Source organism: Triplophysa rosa, linkage group LG11 (genome assembly GCF_024868665.1).
Source record: "Triplophysa rosa linkage group LG11, Trosa_1v2, whole genome shotgun sequence".
NCBI lineage: Eukaryota > Metazoa > Chordata > Actinopteri > Cypriniformes > Nemacheilidae > Triplophysa > Triplophysa rosa.
Window position 1 is genome coordinate 24,413,165 of NC_079900.1, and position 9,171 is coordinate 24,422,335.

The following is a 9,171-nucleotide window of genomic DNA, read 5'->3' on the forward strand; positions in this document are numbered from 1 at the left end:
TGACCCACACAATGTATTTTTGTCTTTTACTAAAAATGTTCCTGTGCTACTTAAGACTGGTTTTGTGATCCAGGGTCACAAATTGTGTTGGTGATTATAATAGCTTCTTTGGTAAATCAGCAGTATTTAAGGGTTTTAAAGGTTGTAAGATAACAAAACCCCTGGGCCTCTTCTATAGTAGTTTAATCAACAAAGTTCAGGAGGAGCAGGAGTGGATAATCAACCCGGCTGGTTTGCTATCACAGCTTTTACCCTAAAAGCTCAAGAGAGAACTTCTACAAATAGGAAAAGCTGTCTTACCTGCATTCTCTCTACAATCTTCAAGCATCCCTCCACCACCCTGGCTCCTCACCACGAGCAAGTTTCCTCCCGCAGGACAACGGGGAGAGCACTCTGGGTTTGGGCTAATACCTCACTCGGAGCCCTTTCCCTGGACAAGGGGGGAGTGCTCAGAGTTCGGAAGAAACATCCTGGGCTCGGAGCCCTCTCCCCAGACAGCACACCACATATGCATACCCTTTAACCTGCATCATTACTATTATCTGCACAGGTGAACTCGTGAAATTAAATGCTTTGATAAATTAGTAAAAGAAGTGTTGGTGGCTCAAACTAAAAAATTCTTAGAACCCCTGCATTTCGCTTATAGAACAGAGGTCATTTTTATTTAGTCTTAATCTTCAGATGATACCATTCTCATTAGTAATGCTCATTAGTCTTAGTCACATTTTTGTCTTTCATAGTGTAAGAGATGGCACGTGTGGTTGGAGGCATAAAAATGGCAATTGCAAAAAGTTAGTCCATTTGGGGTGAGTTTAATGTCCAAACAGCGAATATTCCCAGAAAACAGCGCAAAAAGGGTAAAAACTCGGTATGCAAAAAATAAATAAAACAAAACAAAACAAAAGATTTACAAGTCCATAGATTCCCAAGGCATTCAGAAAAGTCGTTTCTATAACTTCCAGTTGGTTTTGAGGCAGGACTGTCCTCGCTTGAACTTAGCTACCACACTCGACTACTCACATAACTCTCTATCCATTCTCCAAAAAAACATTTTACACACCTGTGTTGGCTTATCAGTAATTTCCTAATCGAGGCCACGCCCCTGGAATATACCATTCTACAGGTAAGTTTCTTGTACAATGTGATTTCCAAATAAAATACTTTAAATCATATTAATTGTACTGTGATCAGTCTGATAAATAAATGTTAGTGGTTAGCTGGTTAGCCGCTAAAAGGTTTTAAGTATGTATAGCGTTAAGTGCTACCGCTACGCGCTGTTACTTCAACACATAATACACATAGCAATCACCACATCACTCACATATAAAAACATATATCCATAACATCCATATTACCTTATTAGGGTTGTCTTTTTTTGCAAGGTTGGTAAGAGCTATTGCTCTCGCAGACAAGTGGGGGATAAAGCACCTGTACCAACCAATCACTCCTAGAAAGGATCATACCTGTTTTTTGGTGCTAGGTTGCTCTGCATGCAGAATTGCTTCAATTTTTCCAACCTGAGGATGTATGACCCCATAGCCGAGTTTCCATCTTAGCCACTGCACACTTGTCAGGGCGAATGGTAAGTCCTGCTGTTTTTATCATTGCTAGTATCTCTGACAGATGTTGTAGATGCTCTTCCTAAGTGTTACTGAAAATGACAATGTCATCTAGGTATGCTGCTGCAAATTGCTCAGTACCGCTGAGAATGTGATCGATCATCCTCTGGAATGTTGCGGGTGCTCCATGCAGTCCAAAAGGTAAAACTCGGAATTGGTAGTGCCCAAATGGTGTTTTAAAATCTGTCAAGTCCTTCCTGTCTGGGCTCAACGGTATTTGCCAATACCCCTTACATAAATCCAATGTTGTGAGAAACTTTGCCTTCCCAAGCTTCTCTATCAACTCGTCCACCCGAGGCATTGGATAAGGGTCAAATTTGCTTACTGCATTAAGTTTTCTAAAATCCAAACAAAATCTAAGTGTTCCATCCTTTTTCAGAACCAGGACAATGGGATTATTCCATTCGCTGGCTGACAGTTCAATAACTCCCATTTCCTGCATCGATGTCAACTCTGCCACCTCTTCCGCCCCACTTGTGTAGCGCCCCTATGCACCGCATATACTGCATACCCCATTTTTGCGCCCCTGTATATATATATATATATATATATATATATATAATTTCTTTATTTTTTATTTACCATGCTGTTAATGTCAAAGTATTTGATAGAAAATGAACAGTGAATAAGTCTCTGTAAGTGCTGTAATTGTTTGTGTGATCACTGGTTGTGACAAAACCATATCGTCTCTGCTGCATAGCTGCATTTCTCCAGTTGCTAAATATGTTAATGTAGTGATTTCTTCTATTTCTGGCGCTATGGCATTTCTGCGCTGTCTTGGAGATGTTAGCGTGTCTCTAATAGGATCGGTCACAACATCTAATGTGTTGTGTCTTATTAATTCACTGTCATTCAATTCAATGTCATTTTATTTTATAGCGCTTTTACAATTTGCTCTGCATCAAAGCAGCTATACAAGAAAACCAAAACCAAGATAATCAAAAGTTGAACACACACACAAAATAATAAAAATAAAAAATCAGATAAACCTTGAAAGTAATATGGAAATTGTCATGCATTGCAACACATTTCTTCTCACTTTTCGTGTTTCGTCCATTTTCTTTGCTGCTAAAGAAACTCTTGAGTCTCTTAAAAGTCCTCCTCGCTCCTAAAATGTATGACCTTAAGAGCTCTTTTAAGGGTTAAGATGCTTTATGAATTACTTTCTTCTTTACTAGGATCTTTTCTGTAATTCTAAGGGGAAACACCCACATTTCTAAGAAGTTTCTTAGAATTTTGTCACTATAGGAGCAACTCTTTGCGCTAAGATTTTTCATGAATACGGGCTCTGGTCTTTATAATAATTAGCATTAAGTTGTAACACGTTTGATGCATTTAAGTCCTTTAATATGAGTCTTTTGAAGAAACCAGGGCGAAGTATGTTGCTCACGACTTATAGATGCAGGTACAGTTTCATTTATTAATGTCAAACATTATCTCTTGACGCATTAATGCAGTTCACAGGTAATTAATAAGCTGCAATATAAACAGTCACCCTATAAATATGTCATTTCCAGAACATTACACATATGTTTCGTCATTTCCTGTGAGGTCAGGGTAGGTCATGTTTTTCTGATGGTGTCATCAGTAGATACTGTGTCACCCTGAATCTGTTCTACTTCTGCCTTCATTGTGCTTTCCTTATTCAGATTTCTCTCACACACACACGCACGCACGCACACACACATGTCTGGTTTATTATCTCCGTGGGGACAGTCCATAGGCGTAATGTTTTTATACTGTACAAACTGTATATTTTATCCCCTACCCCTAAACCTAAAGATCATCGAAAACTTTTTGCATTTTTAGATTTTTAAAAAATATTGTTCTGTACAATTTATAAGCTTTTTTGCCCATGGGGACCTCAATTTTGGTCCCCACGGTGACACAAGTCCCCATGAGTTGGTGTGCATTCAGGTTTAGGTCCCCACCGGGATATAAAAACATGAACACACACACACACACACACCATGTCTGGTTTATTATCTCCGTGAGGACAGTCCAGAGGCTTAATGATTTTTATACTGTACAAACTGTATATTTTATACCCTACCCCTAAACCTAAAGATCATAGAAAACTTTTTTCATTTTTAGCTTTTCAAAAAATGTTGTTCCGTACGATTTATAAGCTTTTCTGCCCATGGGGACCTCAATTTTGGTCCCCACGGTGGCACGAGTCCCCATGTGTTAGTGTGCATTCAGGTTTAGGTCTCCAACAGGATTTAAAAACAAGGCCACACATGCACGCACGCACACACACACACACACACACACACACACACACTGACCAGACTCACACCCCTACATCGGCACCTAATGAGGTAGGACGTTTTTCACTTCATGCTATAATTGCCACATTGAAGAGTTTTAATGGAATCACTCAGGGAAATTGGCTCTTAAATACAATATGCTGCTGATTCCTCCCCCTCATCTCTCTCTCTCTCTCACTCTGTTTTTTAATTTATCTTTCTATATCTCCTTCTTTCGGACCTCTAGGTTCAAGGTGTAGTGCCTTTTGGAGGTACACTGCACTTAAGAGCCTTGCAATTATTTGCTGTCATGTTTGTTTCTGTTCAGAAATGCTGTAAGTAACAGTGACAATTTGTATTACACAACTCACTGCATGCATGCCCGACCTCTTTCATGAGTCTCATCTACTGCAACAAGGCTGTGCTGTGCAGCACTGCTAAACCTTTATTTATTATTCATTTGTATGTGTTTTTTTTGTGTGTTTTCAGAATGTACAACTTAATGTCACACTACCGATGGTGACTGAATAGTATTGGAAAATATTTCAGTCATATGCACTGTATTTTGGATTATTTTAAAGCAAATATACTGTACATTCAGACTATTTGGTCAGTCTAAGTCACACCGACTTCTCTTAGTCACCATGAAATCAAAACATACATTTATTATTATTATTTGTTTATGAAAAACTGTAGTGTTTTTATGAACGATTTATCTGTGCACTTCATTAATTTTTTTTATTCCTATGCTCATCTTCAATAAAAAATATAAACCTCCCCCTCGAAATGAGTTATCTTCCTGTCACGAGTTATGACGTGTGGGTAGGGATATCGGGGACCCTCCTGCAACCCCCCACTTAGTTAGCAACGCCCAGGGCTTCTATGTGTAGATAGGACTTAAATACTGTGCAATGTATTTTGCGCATTCTAGGGAAAATCAAAAGTTAAAATCAAAAGTAATGTGCTATGTGTCTATGTGTTTGTTGAACCACATTTTGTTATATTTTGGGTGGTGTGGAGGTGGCAATTTCAAGTAAAGTTTTTATTACGGCCTATGTATTATCTAGCTTACACATTTCTAGGTCCAAACAAAATGTTTATTGTACACATACATTACCAGCACTTTATTAATAATAAGCACAAAGTTTGGTCATTATGAATATGAACCTTTCAGTTAGACAATGATAAAGGGAAGAGCTAATCAATCCAATTTCTCAGCAAATCAGGCATTCAGTTTCTTTAAGTATTGCCTTCCGCAGTTGGAACATATGATACGTTGTAACAGCCTGAAAACCTTTAATCACACAGTTCCTCTAAATAATTAGAGGATAGTTCACAATAGTCTCAAAGAAGAAATCATGGCTGCACTAAACAGCAGCAGGAGAAAGACAAAGACACTGACAACCACCAAGTAAGCATTTTGACCATTTGTCTTTTAAACACAACATTTTTACTTTACATAAAATGTGGAGTAACTTTAATACAGCAATCCCTGCAGCAACAAACATGCATCCTTTGTTAGAACCAATAACTTGCCCATACTATATATTTTTATTCTTTATAAATGTGTGTTCAGTCATTTAATTTTTATTGTACTATATTTTTTATTAATTTTGTTTTGTAATTTTAACAAACAAAATAAATAAATAAAAACAGTCACACATAGGAGTGTTTACAGTTTTGCTCGATCGCTTACACACTAAAATGAAAACTTTCCCACAATTAGCAAGAACTTACACTCAAGGAGCAAAACACCGGCCTAGATTTGCACAACTGTAAGCACATACACACTTGTACTGTATGCATTTGACACAGAAATTTATCATGATGTCATTTCCTTGCAATTTCAAAGCAAATGCTTTCAAATGAACACACCCATAAACCAATTGGTTAAACACAGCCTCCAGGTGTGCACACACACTGGTGCTTAATTGTAGACACACCAATCATGTTTAAGCACTATAAGAAGGCAACAGGTAAGTTCACCTGTCTTCAACAAAAATGGACGGCGCCAGAGCAAGAGCGAGAGTGCGGATGAGAGGGGGAATCCGGCGAGAACAAGGTGGAGGAAGAGGCCAAGGTGGAGAGGGAGACCTGGAGGAGGGGTAGGACATGCACAAAGAAGACAACCAAATCTGTGTAACGAAATTCGTGCTACAATTGTGGACCATGTAATAAACCACGGACTAACACTGAGGGAGGCTGGACTGAGAGTACAGCCTATCCTAAGCATGTACACGGTGGCATCAATAGTTCGGACATTTCGTCAAGAGCACAGATGAGAAACTTATCTTCTGTCAACTGAAAATCCATAGCTTACTGCATGTACTATATCAACAGTTTTGGTATCTATTCGTTTATCATTTTACAGTAAGCTACATGAATTTTGCTTGGCCAACATAGGATTGAACGTCGAGAACACTAAGGAGGGAGGGGCGCCATGTTCACACAGGAGTAAGAGAGAGAGATCATAAACCTCGTTTTGGCCAATAATGCAATCAGACTGCAATACACTGACGTCTGGGACAATGTAGCTTTCTATCGTTCTGCTCTGGTCCAAAACTGGTTTCATCAACACCCACAATTTACAGTTCAATACCTTCCACCATACTCCCCCTTCCTAAACCCCATCGAGGAGTTCTTCTCAGCATGGTGGTGTAAGGTTTATGATCTCCGGCCCTATGTCCAGATGGCCCTCATTCAAGCTATGGAGGAAGCATGTGATCAAATTGAAGCAGCATCCATATAAGGGTGGATTCGTCACTCCAAAAGATTCTACGTTGCCTTGCAAATGAAAATATAGCCTGTGATGTTGACGAGGCCCTGTGGCCAGATCCAGCTAGGCGGAGAGATGTTTTTTTTTTTATTCGGTACTGAACTGGGTATGTAATTCATGTTTCAGTATTACTGTACGCTTACAGTACAATGGTACATTCAGTAATACTGTATGAAAACTGGAAAATGTTTTGTTATGAATGTTTTGTTGAAATATTCAGTATTGACTGACTTGAGTACATGAAAAGAAATAAATATTTTCATTAGTCTGCACAATTGGTGTCATGTGGTTTTGGTTAATTTATTTTTACACTTTCTCTGTGTAAATGCAGTGTTTTGGGTTGAGCACAGGAGTGTTTAACTGATTCAAACAGAATCAGACCATATGATGGTTGTTTTTATGTTATGACAACAAAATAAGGTTTTTATAAGACATTGTATAGTTTTGACAAAAGTGTTCCATTTTGCAAATTATCTGAGGTGTTGTGATACTTTGGTGTAGTGTTGTGCTAATTGTGTGAAGGGGTTTGAAAAACCGGGCCCTGTTTTCAAAATTGTGCTTAAAGGCGCAGTTCTTAATTAACAGCGGCCACTAACGTTGTATTATAGATTTGCCACGAATCGCTCAGTCTAAACACGACGGTGGCCACCACAGTACAAAAAGATGTCGTTCTCATGTTGACGCAGGGAAGAGATTTTGCGGGCATTAGAAAGACTGTAGAAAGAGCTATGACTTATGTATTACATAAAATAAAAGGTTTGCGGATTTTAAGTTTAAAAAGAAGGATAAAAGTCAGGCAGGAGCTAGGACCTGTGTTAATATTATAAAGACTTTACAGCAGAGACGTGTTAAGACACGCGGTACTAAGGCTTTTAGCAGAGATACTCACAGATATCTATGGAGATACTTTCCAGCAGAGAGACGTTGGAGAGAAAGATCGTCTAAAAATCACCCCCGAGGAGGTTGCTTTGATTCGGATCAGTATGTGAGTAACATACTAACATACCAATATATGTTGTTGTGTAATGTTAGCTGTGTGACGGAGAAGTTTTGAGCGTCATTGTTTATCTGGAACTGCTTTAATATTGTACTCGTCCAGATACTGGAGAGAGAGAGTGAGAGTGCGCTGGAGCTGAAACTGGAGAGCGAGCGAGAGCGCGTTTTACTCTTTTACTCAATGATGAATAAACTTTCAGTTAATCCGCGGGTCACATGCGTTCCAAACCGTAGAGCGCGATCCATTTCACCACGATACCACAGTGGAGAGGAAGAGAAAACGCGAGTTGTAGAGTAAATGTTTGTCCATTTAGGGCTGCTGTACAAAACATGGCAGAGAATTCAATGTATGTAGGCCCGCTCTGTATGTAGATATAAATAGCTTATTCTAAGGTATTACAAACTTAATGGTTCATTACGTAAGGTCTTTATACACCTCTGAAGAAATAGTTTTGTATATTATATTGCATTTCTGTCAATAGATCCTCCTAAAAATGCCGTATTGTTCCTTTAAGCAATTGAAAAAAACTAAGTTTAGGAGCAATTCTCTGGTTATCCTGCAGGTGACCTCGTAAATCGGTCTTCTTACAATGCACTTAGGGATTTACAATTACTCCAGATAGAGAGATTACTCTGATTACTGTAGATCTACGACGATTTTCAAGAGCTACTTATGTTACGAAGCTTTTGGAAAACGGTACTGTAGTACATCAGTATATGTGATGTCACTTTAAATCTGTGTTCTAATTTCTAACATATCAGGAGTAACCCCGCCCACTGTTGGGTATGTTGGTTCGTGGTTACTGATGCAAGAGGCAGTCGGTGTGCGCCGTTGTTAGTAAAGACCTTGATTGATGAAGCTGGTTTCGACGTCAATTCTTTACGCCTTATGATTCAACAGGTACGTAAGTCTAAGATGATTCGTACGATTGGTTTTACGGTGCACTTAGCCAGTGGTGTAGTCAATTTTTTTGTAGTGGATATACTCTGATATTTCCCTCGGAGCCTCATACTGACCTGTCCCAGAGTGATACCCCATAAGCAACACCATACTTACTAATGCATACAGTCTACATATAATTAAGAGCACTCTGAAAACTGAAAATGTGTAATGAATTTGTCAGTTTATTATAAGCAACAAGACATATCAACTGAAGCTTAGTAGCAGTATCCATAAGAGTACTACAATGAACAATAAATGTATAAACATTTGTACAGTTCTATAAAACCTCAGCAACCCCGTCTTTGGGGTGGGGTAGGAAGAAATGAGAAAGACAAATTATACATAAAAATATTAGTTGTTTTTTTAAAAACTGACAGATGAATCGAAATCCTTTTCTGTGACAATACACAACAAAATTATATACAGATTTGACTTTGTATACCCATAAAAATAAAACAAATGTTGCCCCAGATAGAGTCATAAGTCACTATGGGATGGGGGAGGTGGCTAGCCAGGTAGGTTACAAAGCTTTCCAAATATGTTTGTACTCAGGCATCCGAGGTGTGCATTTCCTCCTTGCTTGTGTGG